General features: G+C 48.9%; 1 pseudogene; it reads left to right on the top strand.

The window, feature by feature from the left end:
* The first annotated feature begins 5,814 nt into the window (after nucleotides 1-5,814).
* Nucleotides 5,815-10,039, top strand: LOC127772202 (uncharacterized; annotated as a pseudogene).
* The last annotated feature ends 12,213 nt before the right edge of the window (nucleotides 10,040-22,252 follow it).

Here is a 22,252-nt window from a genome sequence, read left to right as displayed (position 1 = left end):
ACGCACAGGAGTAGGGTATTACGCTCCATAGCGGCCCGAATCTGTATAATCCTGGCTCTCGCGCGCGGTCTCGGAAGATTCTAGGCGGACACACGTTCTCGATCAACGCGCCCTTTCCCCCAGCCGAACTCACAAAAGGGGGGTCTCTCGATCTCCTGCTAGAGAGGATCATTCCTCGACAGGTGATATGTGAGGGAATAAAGTAGTATAAAAGGTATGCTGGTGGTAGGTCATCAGGCACTACAGGATGAGGATATCTAACTTTGCTAACCTTGATCATTAGCAATTGGTTTGTGATAATTATTCAATTTTGTTGTTAATTACTGTTAAAATTATAAGCACATAATGATTTAATTTATTCCATAAATAAATCATGACATTGCAGATGTAAACTAGATTGAACGCATCATTAGATCTACACATGTAAACTAAGCAGTAAAACATGAACAGATCAAATATGCGCAACATGTCGAACACGTACCGAGGTGGCGGAAAGACCGGTTGCTCCGTAGGAACTACTCGCGGTTGCAAGCGTTGACGAAGTCGCGAAGCATGCGAGCGGAGAGGAAGGCGAGCCGTCGCGGACGAACAGGGAGCAGTCGCGCGAAGCGCTTCCCAAAAACCTTATTGCCGCCTTCTCCCAGTGCAGGACGTCGAAGGCAGAGGTTCCGGAGACCTGCTCTCCCGATCGTCGGTGCACGCCGGCGAGCGGGATGGAGTAGCCTACGAGCGACGGCGCAGTACAGAGTAGGAGGCAAACCCTAAATTGATTTCGCGTGTGTTGCGTGAAGGCGGCGAATCGGTTTATATAGAGATAGATCGCCTAATCAGGGCGCCCGCGTAAACCGAACCGGATAAGTCGCGCGTAACCTATCCGGACTCCATGTCGTTTTCACGCACCGGATTTTTCGGAATGTTTCCAAAACAAAACAAATCCGAATCCCGCAGCAAAACAAAACTGCAAAAGGAGGCTGCATCTGAGCAAGGGTGAGGAGCCAATTTTCCGGACCATTCGACGCGTACGTCGTGCACGCGCGCCGCCTGCCCTGCCAGGCCAGGGAGCGTGCACATGTGTTTCCCCTCTTCTCTCTACCACACATGCTTCAAGTGGCTAGGAGGGCATCCTCCCTTTTAAGGAGGTCCCCCTCTCCTAGTATAAGTAAGGTGGTACTAAACTCCACATGCATGCCATCCCATGAGGTGGGCTTTTGTGATTTTCCAAAGAATTAATCTTCGAATGGGCTAAGGCCCATCCATTAATTCCAACAATTACTCCCTCCGTCTCATAATATAAGGGATTTTGAATTTTTGCTTGCAACGTTTGACCAATCGTCTTATTCAAATTTTTTTGAAATTATTATTTATTTTATTTGTGACTTACTTTATTATCTACAGTACTTTAAGTACAACTTTTCGTTTTTTATATTTGTAAAAAAAAATTGAATAAGATGAGTGGTTAAACGTTGCAATCAAAAACTCAAAATCCCTTATATCGTGGGACGGAGGGAGTAGTAATTAAATTGTCAATGTTGACTAGATATAGTTAGTCTATTTTATTGTTAATTAGTACAATTTATGATAAGATTAATGATAATTAACGTATGTTATTATTAGTTAATAGTTTATTGTTTTCATTCATTTAATCATCATCCATCTAACCAAACAAGACTCTGCTCCTGAGTTTTACCCTTTTTATAACTGAAACACCCTTGTTGTGGAGAGAGAGGGGAGCGTGGAAGAGGGCCGAGCTGGATGGCAACAGAGCCTATTCCTCGGCAGCAGCTGTGCTAGAGATGGCGAGCACGCGGGCGAGCGAGCAAGCGGCGGTGCTAGAGATGGCGAGCACGCGGCGCTGGAGGCAGCGAGCAGCGAGTAGGCAGGTGTCACACCCTGAAGTTCTTCTCTCAAGCCAAAATTAAATTTATAATTTGTCTCGAGAAAATACCGGTGTAAAAGCAAGAGTGAAACCCTAAATAAATTAATGCAAATAATAATCGGAATTGGCATGTGGAATTTTTCTTGAGTTCTACATATCGAAATGTGCTAACAAGACTTTTAGTGGAATTTTCAGAGCTCCAGAAATAATTTTAACCAATTAAAATTGAGCACAAGCAATATTTAATCCCTGGAAATTCATTTCTTTCTTTTTCTTTTTCTTTTTGAATGGGCCGCCGGCCCATTCTCCTCCCCCTCCCCTCCCCGCTGGGCCGGCCGAAGGCCACGGCCCAGCTGAGCCGGCCGCCTCCCTCCTCCCTTCGGATCGCCGACAGGTGGGGCCCACCTGTCGGGCCCGTCTCCCACCTCCAGCCGACGCCGCCGCATCCCGCAACCGCCGCCCCGCTCGCTCCCGCGTCTCCCGGGCCACGTCGCCCACGTCGTCGCCCGCTCCCACTCCCTCTCTCTCCAGCCCGCGCCCGCGCTCGAGATGGCCGGGATTCAATTTTTGAATCCCGCCTCTCTCTCCTCCCCACCTCTCCCCACTCCGCCGCCGAAATCGCGGCCATCCCGGCCACGATCGACCCCCGCGGGCCTATATAAAGGTTCCCCGCCACCCCCTCTCTCTTTTTCGTTTTGCACCATCCGTTCCCGTGCCCTCCATCGCCCTAGCACCGTCGCCCTCCTTTTCGGCGCCGCCACCACCGCTCCGGCCGCCGCTAGCCGCTGCGCCGAGCGTGCCGTCGACGCCGTCGCGTTCGCCGTCATGCGGGTCACCCCGTCCACCCCTCTCCCATCGGATTCCGCCGCCGAAACCCACTCCGCGCTGTACGCCGATGAGCACCGCCATGGCCGCCGCCTTCGGCCGGCGTTCTCGCCCTATTCCATCTTCCTCTCCCTCTCTCTAACCCCTTTCATCGTGTTTGCTATGTGGTTCCGGAGCTCGTCCCGTTGCCGTCATCGCCCTCCGTCGCTCGCCGTAGTCAATCGCCGTCGGTGAGACACCTCCTCCCCTTCCTCTCTCTCTCTCTCTCTCTCTCCCGCGCCGCTTAGTCGCCGCGCCGCCGCCTAGCCGCTTAGCCGCCGCTCGTCGCGCCGCCGCCACTCGCCGTCAGTCACCGCCGTCTGCCGCCGCCGCCCCGCGGTAGCGCCGCCGTGCGCCATGGCCGCCGCCTAGCCCCTTAGCCGCTGCTAGCGTCGCCCGCGCCATTGCGCCGCCACCGCTCGCCGTCGGTCGCCGCCGTCTGCCGCCACCGCCCCGCGGTAGCGCCGCCGTGCGCCATGGCCGCCGGGCCAGCTTGAGCCGCCCGTGCGCGCCAGCCGCGCGCTTCGCCGCCGCCGTCCGATCTACCCTCGGGTAGATCGGGGCCGTCGGTTCGGCTGCCCACATGGTGTGCCATGTGGCCGCCACGTGTGTGCCACGTCGGCGCCACGTCAGCTCCACGTGGTGCACCGCCTCCTTCCCCGGTCCGTGGACCCGGTCCACCGCGGACCGCCACCCGAGTCACTGCCATGTGGGGCCCGCATGTCGGCGCTGCCCCCCCCCCTTGATGACGTCTGCCCTAGGATATATTGCGCAATAAATCAATTATGGATTTTTCTGTTTATAGTAAAAACACAGTGAATCTTCTAAAATTCATATCTAATTCATCCAAGCTCCGTTTAAGCCCATTCAAGTCTCAGTAAATCAAGAAAAATGCATAGAATCCATTAAAAATGCTTTTGTTCTCTGTTTCAGTAGTCTTATAGCCTGTTTGTATTGTTTGCTTTGTATGTCGCTTAGATTCCGGCTTTCCTGACGCTCCGGTGTACTTTGAAATAGTCGCCGAGGTTCCTCCAGCAGCTGAGCAAGGCAAGTCATGCTTGTCTCTTGAACATGTTGATCCTATATTGCAAATGCTCTATCGTTTTCCTTTAAATACTGCATCGTTTTATAATGTTACTATGGGATGTTTACCTACTGTTACAGCCATGCTATTGCTGTACCATGCTCCTTTGTTAGCTTGGGGATATAACATGACTAGATATTGGACTAGGGATTGCTTAGCCATGCTTAGTTCAACTAGTACACAATGGGGGAAATACATTAATGCATAGATATCAGATTCTAGTAATGATGTTGGTTAATGCCACCGCTCCGGTGTTGGTTAATTAAAATATATTAAATGGTGGGCTGTGGGTGCATGGTTTTGATGGTCGCGCCCAGGGCATTCAAGGACCGGTTCGCGGGATGCCCTGGAAGAACTTATCGTACTTACCACAAGCCAGCGTGGGCAACGGCTGGGCTTGTAGTGTAGCTTTCCTCTAGTTGACGCATCCAGGCAAGGGTGGGCGTGATGGAGCGGGGCGGGCCCTGCGACGGCCTCTGTCGCTTCCGGATTCACCTAGGCACGAGAGGGGACTGTCCGTTGCCCGCTGGGGACGGGGGTGAAACCTGAGGTATGGTGTGCTTGGCTAGAGGGGGTTACGCGAAGGGTCCTGTCACGGCTTCTTTCCGGTATGTTGTGGTGGCATGTCGGCGCACGGTAACGTGTCGTGGGGCTGTGTCTTGTGGGTACAGTTGTACACCTCTGATCAGAGTAAAACTATTCGAATAGCCGTGCCCGCAGTTACAGGCGGTCAACCAGATTCACCCTAATTAGTCTCACCCTAGCTTAGTCTAATGGAATTGATTAGTCCAGGTGGATGGGTGGGCCTGTTGCAATGTGGTGTAGCGTTGGACAGTGGATGGTTAATATTAACTAATTATTACAACTGTTTTACTGCTTTCAACTACCGTCTTTAAATGCTCGCTTTATGCAAATGAACCGTTCTAGCCATACTTTGATTATACCCTGCATCATACCCCCTATTCCGGTATGACTTGCTGAGTACGGTGGTTGTACTCAGTCTTGCTCTATTTTTCCCCAAAACCCCAGAGTTTGAGTACGTGTCAGATGGTGGCTTCTCCGAGGAGTAGGCTTCGTCCGTGCCGTCGAGGATGCCTGTGGAGTGGCGTTCCCGCTGCAGATCAAGTCAAGGCTTAGCTCCATTTATCTTTTAATTTTCCGCTGCATTTATGTAAGACTTTTCTAATGTTTGTAAGACGTGGATCTGTATGTCAACTTTGTCGTTTGTGTACCCCGGCCGGTCCTGGACGGGGGTTTTAATGCACATTCTGCTTGGAATTCTATTCGGGAATTTCTGGGCGTGACAAGTTGGTATCAGAGCCGACCTTGACTGAAAGACAAGCCAAATGGAAAACCTAAGAGCCCTCTAAATCCTTTTCATTGCATATGTTCTTTGCAATTGGATTTGTTCCGGGAAAATTGGGATCTGTTCTTGTGGTTCAAGGGAAAAAATCTTGGTCGCTCGTTTAAGTAAGATTTGTCAAATTAGGTCAGTCTAGGGTTTTAGTAAAATTATTTGAGATTTATTCGACAGTCAGTCGGGATTTGATGGGAGGAATGCATTAGGTCCTAACTCAGGAATATGGGTTGCAAGTTATTTATGCTCTTATTTTTATTATTAGTATGTATCTAATTTCTCATTATTTTATCGCTATGTAAGTCCGTCTTATTTATTCGCTCTCATGCAAAAATGATCTATGCACAAAATTCTGCTCTCATTTGTTCATTTTAATTAAGTCCTTTACTGCTTTATTTAAATTGGATTTGAGCATGTATTGATCCTACCCCTTTGTCTTCTCTAGATGGCCGACCACCCACCCAACCACCGCGGAGAAGGCATGGATGATTTTGTGGCTGAGTTAGCTCGCATGACCTTGGTGGTGGGCTACCCCAACGCGCCGGAGTACTCGACCACTCCGCCGCTCAGTGGCGAGCTTCCCCACCTTGTTTGTCTGGAGATCATGGCTATGTGGGCACCTGTCTCGCTAACATGGTGGTTGAGGCATCTGGAGGCACCGCAGATCACGCCTATCGGGAGGCAGCATACCTAATGATGGCCAGGCTTCGTGATCGCCACAGCTACATCTTCTGCAACACGGCGTACCGTTTCCACCCTTGCCGAGCAAGTGGCGACGACATCAGCACCTTCCGCCCGACAGCCGGCGAGAACGACACCACCTTCGACCACATGTGCGCCGTGATGAGGGGAATGGACAGGATGCACTCTGACCTGCACAAGGCATCCAAGGCCTTGAATGATGGGAAGGTCGTGAGGATCATAGCTCTGAAGGATGAGATAGCGCGCTTGAAGAAGGAGAACGCTCAGCTGAAGGGTCTCCCTGCTCCCGGAGGAGTCCGGATCCGCACCACGCCCCGCAAGTCGACGACTGCACCCGTGCGCATTCAGCTTGCGCCCAGGGACCCACCTCCTCCCGCAGCTCCTCCAGCACCTCCCGCAGTTCCCGCAGCGCCCGTAGCTCTAGCTCCAGTCCCAACTCCCGTTCCAGTGTCAGCTCCGGCGTCCGCTCTCTCCTTCGCTCCAGCATCAGTCGCCAGGGGTCCAGCCAGTGGCAACGGAGGTTGGTTGCCTGCTACTCCTAGTGGCAGCCGCAACCACAGCAGCAGCAGTTCCAGTGGCTCAGAGCCGGGCAGCGGCGAGACGTATCTGCCAGACTCCAGGAGTCACTCAGAGGGACCTGGCAACGAGCAGGAGGACGCCTTTGACTCCACCGATCGCAGGAGCCGTTCCGAGCATTAGGCTCGTTTTCCCTTAGTTTATCGATTGTTTAGTAATTGCATGTTAGTTTGTGTGTTTAGGTTTGTTCGCTTGTGGGTCAGTCGATGGTCGACATCATGTGCCTATGATGTGGCTGTCTCAATAAGGATTTGTTTGTTGTTTTAAGTGTTTTAATTCAGATCAGAACAATTGCAGTTTAAATTCCTATATAATAAAGCTTAGTTCCTGAGCATCTATTTTCCTTCTTTTCCACCCCCTCCGTCTGCTCTTCCTTCAGATGGTCAACATCAGGAATGGCAGCTGCGCAGCCAGTGAGGGCAGCAACGGCGAAGAACGCACCGACGGTGGATACCCCAACAACGCCTCTGGCAACGGTCCGCCACCGCTCCCAGAGAACCCGACGCTTGCACAAGTGATGGCCCATCAGACTCAGATGATGGCGGCCATCATGCAGCAGATGCAGCAGCAGCACCAGCAGATGCACCAGAGGATGCAGCAGCAAGCCGAGCAGCAGCAGCAGCAGTTTGGTCCCCCTCCCCCTCAGTCCAAGCTGCCGGAGTTTCTACGCGTCAGGCCACCCACCTTCTCTAGCACCACCAACCCCATGGTGGCAAATGACTGGCTCCATGCCATAGAGAAGAAGCTCAATCTTCTGCAGTGTAATGATTAGGAGAAGGTCGCCTTCGCCACACACCAGCTCCAGGGTCCCGCGTCAGCTTGGTGGGACAATCACATGGTTACCCATCCGCCAGGTACGGAGGTCACTTGGGCGGAGTTCTATCGCAGCTTCAGGAAGGCACAGGTGCCAGACGGGGTCGTGGCACAAAAGAAGAGAGAATTCTGGGCACTCCACCAGGGCAACAGGACAGTAACTGAGTACCTCCATGAGTTCAATCGCCTAGCACGATATGCACCGGAGGATGTCTGCACTGACGCAGAGAAGCAGGAGAAGTTCCTAGCAGGCCTGGATGACGAGCTGACCAACCAGTTGATCTCCGGGGATTACGCTGACTTCGAGAAGCTGGTAGACAAGGCAATCCGCCAGGAGGACCAGCGCAACAAAATGGACAGGAAGAGAAAGGCAACGTAGTTCCGGTCCAACCAAGGAAGTGACCAGCGACCGCGCTTCACTCCCGGACAGCAGGGTGGACCTACCACCATGATTGTCTGCCAGCATCGCCCTTTCAACTCAGGCAGCTTCCACCAGGGCACCAGTGGCAGCCAGAACCACCCGGGAGGTCAGCCCAACCGTAGTGCAGCTCCGCGCCCACCAATGGCCACAGCACAGGCAGCTCCATCATTCCAAGCCAAGAAGGAGACTGGAGCAAAGCCAGGGTCCTGCTTCAACTATGGCGAGCATGGCCACTTTGCTGACAAGTGCCCGAAGCCAAGGCATGCCGGGCCAAGGTTTGCCCAAGCTCGTGTCAACCACGCGTCCGCGGAAGAGGCGCAAGCAGCACCAGAGGTCGTACTGGGTACATTTCCTGTCAACTCAATTTCTGCAACAGTACTTTTCGATTCTGGTGCAATGCATTCATTCATTTCAAAGAAGTTTGTTGGGGTAAATGGGCTAATAAGAGAAGAACTTAATACACCAATGCGGGTTCATACCCCCGGGAATAGTTCCACCTCGGTTCAATTCAGCCCTTCTGTAACAATAGAAATCCAGAGATCACCATTTCTAGCCAACCTCATCCTTCTCGAATCCAAAGACCTAGATGTCATTCTTGGGATGGATTGGCTGACCAAGTTCAAGGGTGTCATTGATTATGCGAATCGCACGGTCACCTTGACCAATGAGAAAGGGGAAACAGTGGTGTACAAGTCACCAGTCGCACTGAAGTAGGGAATCTCCTTAAATCAGATTGAGGTGGAGAATTCGGTGGTCACCGAGGAGAAGAGTTGGAGGAAATTGGAAGATATCCCCATAGTCTGCGAGTATCCAGAGGTGTTCCCTGAGGACCTCACTACTATGCCACCCAAGAGAGAGATTGAATTACGGATTGATTTGGCACCGGGAACCGCCCCAATTTACAAGAGGCCGTACAGAATGGCAGCCAACGAGCTAGCAGAGGTCAAGAAACAAGTTGATGAGTAGCTGCAGAAAGGGTACATTCGACCGAGTACTTCACCTTGGGGTGCTCCGGTCATTTTTGTGGAGAAGAAGGACAAGACGAAGAGAATGTGCATCGATTATCGCGCACTCAATGAGGTCACCATCAAGAACAAATACCCTTTGCCGCAGATTGATGATCTGTTTGATCAGCTGAAAGGAGCCAAGGTGTTTTCCAAAATAGACCTGCGATCAGGCTACCACCAGTTAAGGATTCAGGAAGAGGATATTCCCAAGACAGCCTTCACCACTCGGTATGGGTTGTATGAGTGCACGGTTATGTCTTTTAGACTTACCAATGCACCTACATTCTTCATGAACCTGATGAACAAAGTGTTCATGGAATTTCTGGATAAGTTTGTTGTGGTATTTATTGATGAAATTCTAATCTATTCCAAGTCGGAAGAAGAGCATGAGCAACATCTTTCTCTGGTACTCGAGAAGTTGCAGGAGCACCAGCTTTATGCCAAGTTTAGCAAATGCGACTTTTGGTTATCAGAGGTCAAATTCTTAGGTCACGTCATTACAGCTCAGGGCGTGGTAGTCGATCCATCGAATGTGGAGTCAGTTACCAAGTGGAGCCCACCTAAGACAGTGTCACAGATTCGGAGTTTCCTTGGACTTGCGGGTTATTACCGTCGGTTCATTGAAAATTTCTCTAGGATTGCCAGACCTATGACTCAGTTGCTTAAGAAAGACGAGAAATTCAAGTGGATAGCCGAGTGTGACAAGAGTTTTGGGGAGCTCAAGAAGAAATTGGTGTCTGCTCCAATTCTGATTCTGCCCGACCCAACGAAAGACTTCCAAGTCTATTGCGACGCGTCCCGTCACGGGCTTGGATGTGTTCTAATGCAAGAGGGCAGAGTGGTCGCTTACGCCTCGCGGCAGTTGCGTCCACATGAAGGAAACTATCCAACACATGACCTAGAATTGGCAGCGGTGGTTCACGCCTTGAAAATCTGGAGGCATTACCTGATTGGCAACTGCTGTGAAGTATATACGGATCACAAGAGTTTGAAATATATCTTCACCCAACCTGACCTGAATCTCCGACAACGAAGATGGTTGGAGTTAATCAAAGATTATGACATGAGTATTCACTACCATCCAGGCAAAGCCAATGTCGTGGCAGATGCATTGAGCAGGAAGAGCTACTGCAATGCTTTGTGCACCGAAGGCATGTGTAAGGAATTGCAGCAGGAGCTTGAACATCTCAACTTGGGAATCGTAGAACACGGGTTTGTGGCTACTCTAGAGGCACGGCCTACGCTCGTGGATCAAGTCAGAGCAGCTCAAGTAAATGATCCTGAGATAGCTGAACTAAAAAAAGAATATGAGGGTCAGAAAAGCCCAGGATTTCCTTGAGGATGAACATGGCACAATCTGGATAGGAGAAAGATTGTGCATACCTGACGACAAAGAGCTGAAAGATCTGATACTCACTGAGGCTCACCAGACTCAGTACTCCATTCATCCAGACAGTACCAAGATGTACCAAGATCTCAAAGAAAAATTTTGGTGGGCCAGCATGAGAAGGGAAATAGCTGAATTCGTCGCGCTCTGCGATGTTTGTCAGCGAGTTAAAGCAGAACACCAGAGGCCCGCAGGATTGTTACAACCTCTTCAGATCCTGAAATGGAAATGGTAAGAAATTGGAATGGATTTCATAACAGGTCTGCCCAGGACATCATCGGGCCATGATTCAATCTGGGTAGTCGTGGATCAACTTACCAAAGTTGCTCATTTCATTCCAGTGCATACTACTTATACAGGCAAAAGGTTGGCAGAGCTCTATCTCTCAAGAATCATGTGTTTGCATGGAGTACCCAAAAAGATAGTATCTGATCGAGGGAGCCAATTCACTTCAAAGTTTTGGCAGAAATTGCAAGAGGAATTGGGAACCCGTCTGAACTTCAGCACAGCCTACCATCTGCAGACCGATGGTCAGACCGAGCGGGTCAATCAAATATTGGAGGATATGTTAAAGGCTTGTGCACTTGATTTTGGTGGAGCATGGGACAAAAGATTGCCGTATGCGGAGTTCTCCTACAACAACAGTTACCAGGCTAGTCTGCAAATGGCACCGTTCGAAGCGTTGTATGGCCGGAAGTGCCGCACACCTCTCTTCTGGGATCAAACCGGCGAACGTCAACTGTTCGGAACAGAAGTGCTAACTGAAGCAGAGGAGAAAGTCAGAACCGTCAAAGAGATGCTGAGAATTGCACAGTCTCGACAGAAAAGCTACGCAGACAACCGCTGAAGAGAGCTCACTTTTGAAGCAGGGGATTATGTGTACCTCCGCATCACTCTGCTCTGGGGAGTACACCGCTTCCAGACGAAAGGCAAGTTGGCACCACGCTTCGTGGGACCATACAAAATCTTGGAACAAAGAGAAGAAGTTGCATATCAGCTAGAACTTCCATCCAACATGATCGGTATCCATGACGTGTTCCACGTGTCCCAGTTAAAGAAGTGTTTGAGGGTACCCGAAGAACAATCCGATTCAGAACACATTGACATTCAAGAAGATCTGACTTATGTGGAAAAACCAGTTCGCATTCTTGAGACCAGTGAAAGGAGGACTAGAAACAAGGTCACCAGGTTCTGCAGGGATCAGTGGAGCCACCACTCAGAAGAAGAAGCAACCTGGGAAAGGAAAGATGAGTTGAAGGCCGCCCATCCGCACCTCTTCGCCAGCTCTTCCGAATCTCGGGGTCGAGATTCCGTTTAAGGGGGGTAGGTTTGTCACACTCTAAAGTTCTTCTCCCAAGCCAAAATTGAATTTATAATTGGTCTCGAGAAAATACCGGTGTAAAAGCAAGAGTGAAACCCTAAATAAATTAATGCAAATAATAATCGGAATTGGCATGTGGAATTTTTCTTGAGTTCTACATGTCGAAATGTGCTAATAAGATTTTTAGTGGAATTTTCAGAGCTCTAGAAATAATTTTAACCAATTAAAATTGAGCACAAGAAATATTTAATCCCTGGAAATTCATTTCTTTCTTTTTCTTTTTCTTTTTCTTTTTCTTTTTCTTTTTCTTTTTCTTTTTCCCCCTTTTCTTTTTGAATGGGTCGCCGGCCCATTCTCCTCCCCCTCCCCTCCCCGCTGGGCCGGCCGAAGGCCACGGCCCAGCTGAGCCGGCTGCCTCCCTCCTCCCTTCGGGTTGCCGATAGGTGGGGCCCACCTGTCGGGCCCCTCTCCCACCTCCAGCCGGCGCCGCCGCATCCCGCAACCGCCGCCCCGCTCGCTCCCGCGTCTCCCGGGCCAAGTCGCCCACGTCGCCGCCCGCGCCCGCCTTCCCCGCGCCCACTCCCTCTCTCTCCCGCCCGCGCCCGCGCTCGAGACGGCCGGGATTCAATTTTTGAATCCCGCCTCTCTCTCCTCCCCACCTCTCCCCACTCCGCCGGCGAAATCGCGGCCATCCCGGCCACGATCGACCCCCGCGGGTCTATATAAAGGTTCCCCGCCTCCCCCTCTCTCTTTTTCGTTTTGCACCATCCGTTCCCGTGCCCTCCATCGCCCTAGCACCGTCGCCCTCCTTTCCGCCGCCGCCGCCACCGCTAGCCGCTGCGCCGAGCCGCGTCGCGTTCGCCGTCGTGCGGGTCACCCCGTCCACCCCTCTCCCGTCGGATTCCGCCGCCGGAACCCACTCCGCATCGTGCGCCGGTGAGCACCGCCATGGCCGTTGCCTTCGGCCGGCGTCCTCGCCCTCTTCCATCTTCCTCTCTCTCTAACCCCTTTCATCGTGTTCACTAGGTGGTTCCGGAGCTTGTCCCTAGTCCAATATCTAGTCATGTTATATCCCCAAGCTAACAAAGGAGCATGGTACAACAATAGCATGGCTGTAACAGTAGGTAAACATCCCATAGTAACATTATAAAACAATGTAGTATTTAAAGGAAAACGATAGAGCATTTGCAATATAGGATCAACATGTTCAAGTGACAAGCATGACTTGCCTTGCTCTGCTGCTGGAGGAACCTCGGTGACTATTTCAAAGTACACCGGAGCGTCAGCAGAGCCGAAATCTAAGCGATATACAAAGCAAACAATACAAACAGGCTATAAGACTACTGAAACAAAGAACAAAAGCATTTTTAATGGATTCTATGCATTTTTCTTGATTTACTGAGACTTGAATGGGCTTAAACGGAGCTCAGATGAATTAGATATGAATTTTAGAAAATTCACTGTGTTTTTACTATAAACAGAAAAATCCTTAATTGATTTATTGCGCAATATATCCCAGGGCTGACGTCATCAGGGGGGCGCCGACATGCGGGCCCCACATGGCAGTGACTCGGGTGGCGGTCCGTGGTGGACCGGGTCCACGGACCGGGGAAGGAGGCGGCGCACCACGTGGCGCTGACGTGGCGCCGACGTGGCGCACACATAGCGGCACATCCCGGCCTAGGGCTTAATAGGATTAATAGAATACTCATATCAACAAGTTGCAACTTCTTTTTCGGAAGCCGATCTCCAGAACTCCAAGGTTAAGTGTGCTTGGCCTGGAGCAATTTGGGATGGCTGACCGACTGGGAAATTCTTCTCCGGTGCGCATGAGTGAGGACAAAGTGTGCAGAAAAGACTTGTGTTGGTCTATGAGGGCAGTCTATGACCTATGAAGCTGCCAGATATAAGCGGGCCCGGCCTGGGAGAGACGGGACGTTAAAAAATGGTATCTGTGAGGGTAGTCTATGACCTATAAAAGCTGCCAGATGTAAGCGGGCCCGGCCTGGGAGAGGCGGACGTTACAAAATGGTATCAGAGCCGACTCTCGCGGTTTCGGGGGCGCGTGTGTTGCAGTTGCGCAGTCATAGTGCGCATGGCTGGTGTGGACCTAGAGTGGTCACACAGCATGGCACATGCGCTGGCACTGGACACACGGACGTGGCCAAGAGGGGACGTTCCTAGCCTGCGGTTGATCGACGGGGGCGTCGATCTCTCTTAAGGGGTGAGGATGTGACATCCAGGCCAAAATACTCATATCAACAAGTTGCAACTTCTTTTTCGAAAGCCGATCTCCAAAAAACTCCAGGGTTAAGCGTGCTTGGCCTGGAGCAATTTGGGATGGGTGATCGACCGGGAAATTCTTCCCCGGTGCGCACGAGTGAGGACAAAGTGTGCAGAAAAGACTTGTGTTGGTCTGTAAGGGCAGTCTATGACCTATGAAAGCTGCCAGATGTAAGCGTAAATACTTACAGAAGAGGCACTTAGTCCTCACACTGAAACGAAAGCAGCAACAGCGGAAAAAGGCAATCCTAGCGGGGCTTCAGCTCCACTCCACAGGCAAAACTCAACTGGGGTCTGAGCCTTGGTCTTTTAACTTCGTCTTCAGCTCAAAAGCACTATACTTCTGAAAAGGGGGAAATAACAGCAAGGCTGAGTACAACCACCATACTCAGCAAGCCACACCAATGATGCAGACGTGCAAGGGGAACACAAGGACGGTTTGTGGCTATTTGCATAAAGGCGGTTGTAAAACATTTTATTGAGCCAAAAAGTAAAACTGTTGAGTAATTAAAGTAACATTAAATCTCCACTAATCAACGCTACACCACTTTGAACAGGCCCAACTAACCCACCTGAACTACAGTGCATTGAGTCGATTTATTAAGGTGGGACTAATCACGGTGAATCTAGTCGACCGCCCATAACCACGGGCACGGCTATTCGAATAGTTTTACTCTGGCCAGAGGTGTATAACTGTACCCACAAGACAGCCCCACGACATGTTTCCGTGCGCCGACATGCCACCACGACATACCGGAAAGAGGCCGTGACAGGACCCTTCGCATAACCCCCTCTAACCAAGCACACCACACCTCAGGTTTCACCCCCACTCCTCGCAAGGCAGCGGGCAGTCCCCTCTCGTGCCTAGGTGAATCCAGAAGCCGCATAAGCCGTCGCAGGGCCCATCCAAACTCCATCACGCCCACCCTTGCCTAGATGCGTCAGCTAGAGGAAAGCTACACTACAAGCCCAGCCATTGCCCACGCTGGCTTGTGATAAGTACGATAAGTTCTGCTAGGGCATCCCGCGAACCGGTCCTTAATTGCCATGGGTGCGACTAGCAAAACCATGCACCCACAGCCTACCATTCAGTCGCATTTTAGTTGGATAATTACGGCCACTAAAACATGGCCGGGTGTCTTGAGCATGCAGCTCGTTCTGATGCTAAAAAGGTCTAATACTGCCATTATCCCATCAACTGAGTTAGTGGTAATTAAGCATGGCTAAGCATATAGTTCTAGCTAGGTCACATAAGTAACATGAGCTAGTCGATTTATTACCCAATGTTGACAAAGGACAGATATCAAGTAAACATGGCACAAGCAAGCAGATAGGTAATACCCGGATCCCATGTAATTAGCAAGACATGCATGTTTATTTGCAAACGGTAAAACATTTATAAATTGGGATCAACATGCTCAAGGGGAATGTGTGACTTGCCTTGCTTCTTCACTTTGATCTTCCGAACTCTTTTCCTCGCAACCGCGGACTTCCGAAACAACGGATTCTACACGCTAGCACGCAAAACGAGGAAAAACTCTAATAAAAACCAATGAAACAATACATAAAAACTAAACAAACATGTAGATCTCAATTTTAGATTAATTTTGCAAGTTGAATGGCCCAATTTGGAGTTTGAATGAATTAGATATGAATTTTAGAAGTTTTGAGCCATTTAAATGAATTTCTAGACTTATTAACGAATTATTGCGCAACTATTAATTATTTTCCAAAGGAAAAGGCATAGCCGCTGACGTCATCAAAAGAGGGCCGGCGCCGACAGGCGGGCCCCACCCATCAGCGGCACAAGGGGAGGGCGCAAGGTAGACTCGGTCCACCGCGGCCTGGCGGCACCGTGGACCCAGACCACGGGAGTGGTCCACAGGCGGCCAAAGTACAGGCGCGGCCGAGCGGCGGCGAACGACGGCGGCGGCGCGCGGCCGGACGGCGACCACCGGCGACGACACCGGTGGCGCAGGTCGGCACGCGGAGAGCGGCAGAAAGAGCGGAGGAGAGGGGATGCTCACCAAGCGGCACGGCACCAAAGGGAGGCGAGATGGCGGCGGCGCTCCTCGGGGTGGCACGGCAACGGCAGTCCGACGGTGTTCCACGAGCGGGAACCGGTGGACGGCGGCCGGAAGGATCTGGGGAACAAGGAGGGAAAGTTAGGGAATAGGGAGGAGGCGCAAGACGGCGAGAAAACTCGGCCGGAAGCCGGCGACGAGGGAAGGAGCTCACCACTCATAGCGGGGAATGGATTTCCGGCGACGAAGAGCTTGGATGAGGGGATGTCGGGCTCCCTATCGTTGTTGCGAAGCCGACGAAGGAGAGCGTGAGGTCGGAGGTCGCTCGCGGCGGTGGCGAGGTGGTGGCGGCTCGGGTTGACAGACGAGATGGAGTTCCGGCGATGGAACGGGGAAACGGAGCGGAGACCGAGCTTGCCCGCACGGCGGCGAAGCCGGCAGTGGAGGCGGCGCAGCACAGCAGCGGCGGGAGCGGCGGTGGCACGTGGCTGGAGGCGACGGCGGCGGCGGAGAGAGGTGGTGCGCGAGGCGGCGATGTTCCGGAGGCGGAGAGGGGAAATGGAGTAGGGGTCGGGCTGTAGCACGGCGCCGCGAAGCCGACGGTGGTGGCGGATTGGTGCGGCGGGTGGAGCAGCGGTGGCGGGCGGCCGGAGCTCGCCGGAAAGCGGCGGTGCACGGGAGCGCCGTGGGGAGAGTGCCGGGCTCGGGAAAAATGGGGAAATGGACGAGGGGAGCACGGGGATCGTTTATATGGGCGCAGGGGAGGGAGATCGTGGCCGGGATGGGCGGCAACGGGGCGGCAACGGCCGGCGAGATGGAGTGGCGACGTGGGCACGTGGCGGGGGCAAACCGGCGCCGATTTTCGCGGGGAGAGTGGGGGAAAAGGTGGAGAAGGAGTGGGTGGCGACCACGTCCGCACGGTCAGACGTGCGCGTGGGAGGCGGGAGGCGGCGGTTTTAGCGGCGGGGTGGGGCGGCAATGGCAGCAGTTGCCGGTCCCTGGCGATGGGGTGGCTGAAGGTAGGGGAAGGGGATGACAGGTGGGGCTGCGGGTCCCACCTGTCAGCCAATGGAAGAGAGAGGGGAAGCCAGGTAGGGGTTTTCTGGACTTTGGGGGGAGAGGGGAGCCGAGCTGGGCCGAGTGGCCCAAAGAGGAGAGGGGAGGGAGGCGGGCCCGGAGGGGAAGGGGGAAGGAATTTGGGCCGAGCCCGAAAGGGAGGAAGAGGAAGATTATTTTCTTTTCTTTTTATTTAAATTGATTAAATGAACTTTGTATTATTATAATTATTTCTTGATCTCCGAAAATTCACGGAAAATTCCGGAGAGTACATTAGGGTACAAAGAATATTACAAAATATTCCCGGCCATGATTTTTTTAAAGGAAATTTTTAATTCCCTCAAATATTTCACTTGATTAAATAGCTTTAACTTTTATTTAATTTCTAGAAAATGCATTATTAAATGATTTTTAATCCCGAACGAAAATCAGGGCGTTACAATTGAGTTCTACATGCCAATTCCGATTATTATTTGCATTAATTTATTTAGGGTTTCACTCTTGCTTTTACACCGGTATTTTCTCGAGACTAATTATAAATTCAATTTTGGCTTAGGAGAATAACTTTCAGGGTGTGACAGCATGCAAGGGCAGGCGATGTTAGAGACGCGAGAATGTGGGCGAGCGGTCGTGCAGTGCCGGAGAAGGTGTCTGCACGCTCACTATCTCCAGCACCACATGCCCGCCCGCTGCTCGCTGCCTCCAGTGTCGCCCACTCACAGCACACCACCTCTAGCATCGGCTGCCCACTCGTTGTTTGCCATCACCCGTCTGCTTGCTACTCGCTGCCTCTAGCGTATCCCGACGCAAGGGAGCTAGCCCAGGAGCATGGCCACGGTCCAGCTCGGCCCTCCCCACACTCCGCTCTCCCTCGCTATCTCCACAAGTAGGGATGAAAACGGATCAGAAATAGACGGAAACCAGCTTTATCATATTCGTTTTTATTTTTTTTTGGAATCGGAATCGAAAACTTGGATACGAAAATGAAAACAAATATTATCGAATACAGATACGGAGCGAATATAAGACAGAACGAATACGGTAGAGAATATTTACCGGTATATAAAAAAAACCCTCAAATTAAGTTTCTTGATCAAGGAAGAGATATTGCTTATTATTTTAGTTCAACATCTCCAACATTTATATCGTCAATTTTGTAGACGGTCCCACAACCGTATGTGAAAATCGATTTTCATGGTTGTTCCTCTAAGAGATCCATATGCAAATATGATTATCATTTTCTATTCCCAAAACCTTTTACTAGATGTATAACTTACTTACCATTGTATAAATTGGAGATGTTATTTATTTTATTTCACATCTTCGAAACTTGCAATATTTGTTTTATACTTTAAATTTTTTTTAAATATAAATGTTATAAACTATAAAGTGGTAGATCCCGTTGAGCTCTACAACTTTGATATGGAACACATCTCTATCAGATGTCATTTGAATTGTAGATCTGACATTTTTTTAAAAATAATACGGTATATTATAATGAATATTTAGACCTTTAAATGATCTCAAATAATAAAAATAGTCAGTAAGAAAGTTATAGATCTCATCGAGCTCTACAATATTGATATAAAGTTTGTCTTCATCTGATTCTGTATGAAAAAGTTATGTATATATACGTGTTTTTTCTAAAATTTACTCAATGTCTACGGATATCCGAAAAATCCGGATAGTTTCCGAACGTTTTCCGATTCCAACGGATAGTACCCTTACTATATTCTTTTTCTTTTCCGAGAAAAACTATCCGAATTCATTTCCGAATCCAAGAATTTCCGGATAGTTCTGACCAAAACTATCTGAATCTGAAAAATGGTCCGGACGGACGGAAACTATCCGAACCAGTTTCAACCCTAACAACAAGGGGTATTTTGCTGATAAAATGGCTAAAACTCTCTGAAATGGCACTATAATCTACATCTAGAAGGCATCGTACTTAGTATTATTTATCTGGTGCATCCTAGTGAGTGGCATTCACCACTAAAAAAGGATTTTTTTTCTGGATAGCCAAAAGAGATTTTCGCACGCGGGCCTTAGGCCCGTCCGCACCAAGGTGTCTGCGAAAATCGTCATTTTTTCTATGCGGGTAGCGCAACTGCATGCGAAAACCGAATTTTCGCATGCGGTCACCAAAGCCAATCGCATGCAAAAAATGATTTCGGCAAAAAGAATAAAAATAAAAAAAAGAAAAATAGCCTGAAACCCTAGCCGTCGGACCAGCCCCTACCGCCGGTCCGAGGGCAGGGGCGGTGGATCTGCCCACCGGCCACTCGCTTCCACCACCATCACCGCCAGTCATCATCATCGCGGAGGTCATTGTCATCGTGGGGGAGGGCGGCCGCCGTCGGATCCGTGTGGGGAGAGGGTGTTTAAGAAACATGGAATGGATTCGGGATGAACCTAAGCTAATTGCCTTGATTACTTATCAAATCAAATTCACATTCTTAAATCACTTTACATCTGCATGATTTGGTTTCCATCTCGTGAGATCAGTTTGTTAAGTGAAATCTGCAAGGTTACGAGCGGAACAGCATATATATATATATATATATACACCCCAGACTATCTATTGGGGTGTGTTTGACTTTGCAGCTAATCATTGTCTGTCGGTGTGCTGTAATAGATCATTGCTTAGTGATTTTTAAAAACAAGGCATATAGAATTTTTTTATACCAAATTTTACATTCCTAATAAAACATAAAAAATTAATTATAATAGTATATATATATATATTTTCTAATAAATTTTATTTAAGCATGGCTGTGTGAATATGCATGGGTTAACACAACCGTCACGCGCCTCCTCCACCAGCCTCAGCAAGGGGGAGGGCCACTGTCGTCGTCGCGTGTCTCCTCCTCTGGTCTCCGCGAGGGGGAAGGCCGCTTCCGCCGCCATTGACGCGCACCTCCTCCACTAGTCTCCGTGTGGGGGAAGGCTGCCGCCGCCGTTGACACGCACCTCCTCCGCTAGTCTCCATGCAGGTGAGGGCCGTCTTTGCCCCGCCGTAGTCCGCGTTGCTCCTGCCACAGTGGGGAGAGGAGAAGACAGGATAAGGGAGGAGTGGGGAGAGAATGAGCGGAGGAAATTAAATTTCTAAGGTGATGGCAGAGGTTGGTGGCAGGGGGTATTTTGCATACGGACCATTTAAAAGAGGCTTATGCATCGCATGCGGGCCAGTTAAGATGCCAGCCTGTGATAATTGATTTTTACATGCGAGTCTCTTAAGGAGTTGTATGAAAAAAGCAGATCAATTTTTGCAGAGGTGACCAATTATGGTCCGCCTATAAACTATATGGGTCATCATACAGAAAAATCATTTATGTAGTAGTGATTTCATTGAAACCACATAAATGGAGTGGCATAATATCCCAAAAAAATCATTTTTTAGTAGTGATTTCATCGAAACCACACGGATGAAGTGGCATGATATCCATTTTGTCGGCTTCCAGCAACAAAGAAAGAAATAAAAAAAACAGAGAATTTGAGGGCACTGTGTCCACCATCGCGTCCAGAATGAGAGTAGTGGCTTCACCTCTTATAAACTAGCACACATGAGAGGCAGTGGTGTAGTATAGTCAGGAAATTGTCGTTGGGTAGTCTTATTTTAGAAGTTCAAATCATATAAAAAATTTCAAACCCCACAAATCCCATATGCTAATACAAATCTATTATATTATTGAGACAGCTTCGAAAGGAAGCACCACGTTTGCTGTGGATGCTAGAAATTCCCACATTATAATCAGAGAGAAAAAAAGAGAGTCCAAATAGAAATACAATTTTAAAATAACTGAAATTCAGAATTAAAAATAAGCAATATTAAAAAAAATAGTACACATAAGAACCAAATACGAGATTAATTAAAATTCAAAATAAAAAATATAATAAATTCCGAAATTGTAAGAAAAATAAAAAAGAGAGTTCAAAGAGGAATACAATTTTGAAACAACTAAAATTGAAAATAAAAAAGAAATATTGAAATAATAGCCCATATGAAACATAATACGAGATTAATTAAAATTTAACATAAAAAATAAAATAAATTCAGGAATTAGAAAAAAATAAGAGTTCAACTACTAATACACTTTATAAATAACTAAAATTTGTAATAAAAATAAAATTTGTAATAAAAATAAAGACTCTTGATAGAAGAGTTCATCTAGAACACATGACGAGACTAATTAAAATTCGAAATAACAAATAAAATAAATTCTGAAAATAGAAAAATAAAAATAAAAGTCCAAGTAGGAATACAATTTATAAAAAAAATATCAAAGCGAAAAATATGGAATTTCAAAAAAAAAGTGCATCTAGAACACAACCATGATAAATGAGGGGAGAAGCAATAGGGCTATAAAGGAGTAGAGTGGTGGCGGTTTATGTGACATCTAAAAACTATAAGCAAAACCTCAAATAGAATCTCAATGAGGAGGGACGATGGGCAGGCCATTAAGCAGCACAGTCATGACGGTTGGCAGGACTTATAGAAAGTAAAAATTAAACCCCAATGATAATTGTCAGGGTCATGGATACCACATACCCAATATTAATCGACTAAGTTCGGCGGGGCCCACCACGCACCATGCCTTGTATGGAAACAAACCTCGTATATAGGAGTTCCGGATAAGGAAGGACCAGAAGAGTTCTGCATGGAAACGACAAGGATTACTCAGATCGTATCCATATTTATCTCTCTAGTTCTACTTGGATAAGGGGGCACTTATGGGTATAAATACAAGCCCCCCTAGGAGGAGAGAGGACACACCTACCACAATCTACAAAGCCACAGGACCAACAAGACATAACATATGCACACGCCGCTAGATCTCGACATCAGAGATTAGCCTAGACGTACCCCATCCGGTACCTGCGGGGGCCAGCAAGAGGGATACGCCATCTATGATCTCGACGAATTCGTACTTGAGGAGGAAGACTACCCTGTCATCGACTACGAGTCGGTTATCTAGCCGCCAAGTCGACACAACTAGGTAGGTTATCCCAAATATTGTATTTGTGTGATCCAGATGAATAAAGAGCAACACCGGTTTTGGCCAACAGGATGTAGGGCTATTACCTATCAGATAAGGGGTTCGAACCTATATAAAAATTCTTGTCTCCATTTCTTTTACCTCAATCTCGCATATACCCTGATACCGACGGTCCCCATACCATCCAAATACCATAGTCGCAATATCAAACGTCGACAATAATCATGTTCAATTTTTAAAATTTCAATGAGCCGGGCCGTAGAAAAGTATAGTGGCGAAGCCACTAACAGTTTGACGGAACTTCTAGAAAATAAAAAATGAACCTAAATGATAATTATATTTGATTTTTAAAACCCTAATTACAATAAAAAGAGGAGGCAGCAAGTGGGCTGCAGAGGAGTATAGTGGCAGCGGTTAACGGAACTTTTAAAAATTATAAAAATGAAAATTAAAGAGACAATGAACTCGTTAAACTTTTAAAGAT

Source organism: Oryza glaberrima, chromosome 1, assembly GCF_000147395.1.
Source record: "Oryza glaberrima chromosome 1, OglaRS2, whole genome shotgun sequence".
In the NCBI taxonomy this organism is placed as follows: Eukaryota; Viridiplantae; Streptophyta; class Magnoliopsida; order Poales; family Poaceae; genus Oryza; species Oryza glaberrima.
Note: the sequence above shows the minus strand (reverse complement) of the source record. Positions and strands in the feature narration are given on the sequence as shown.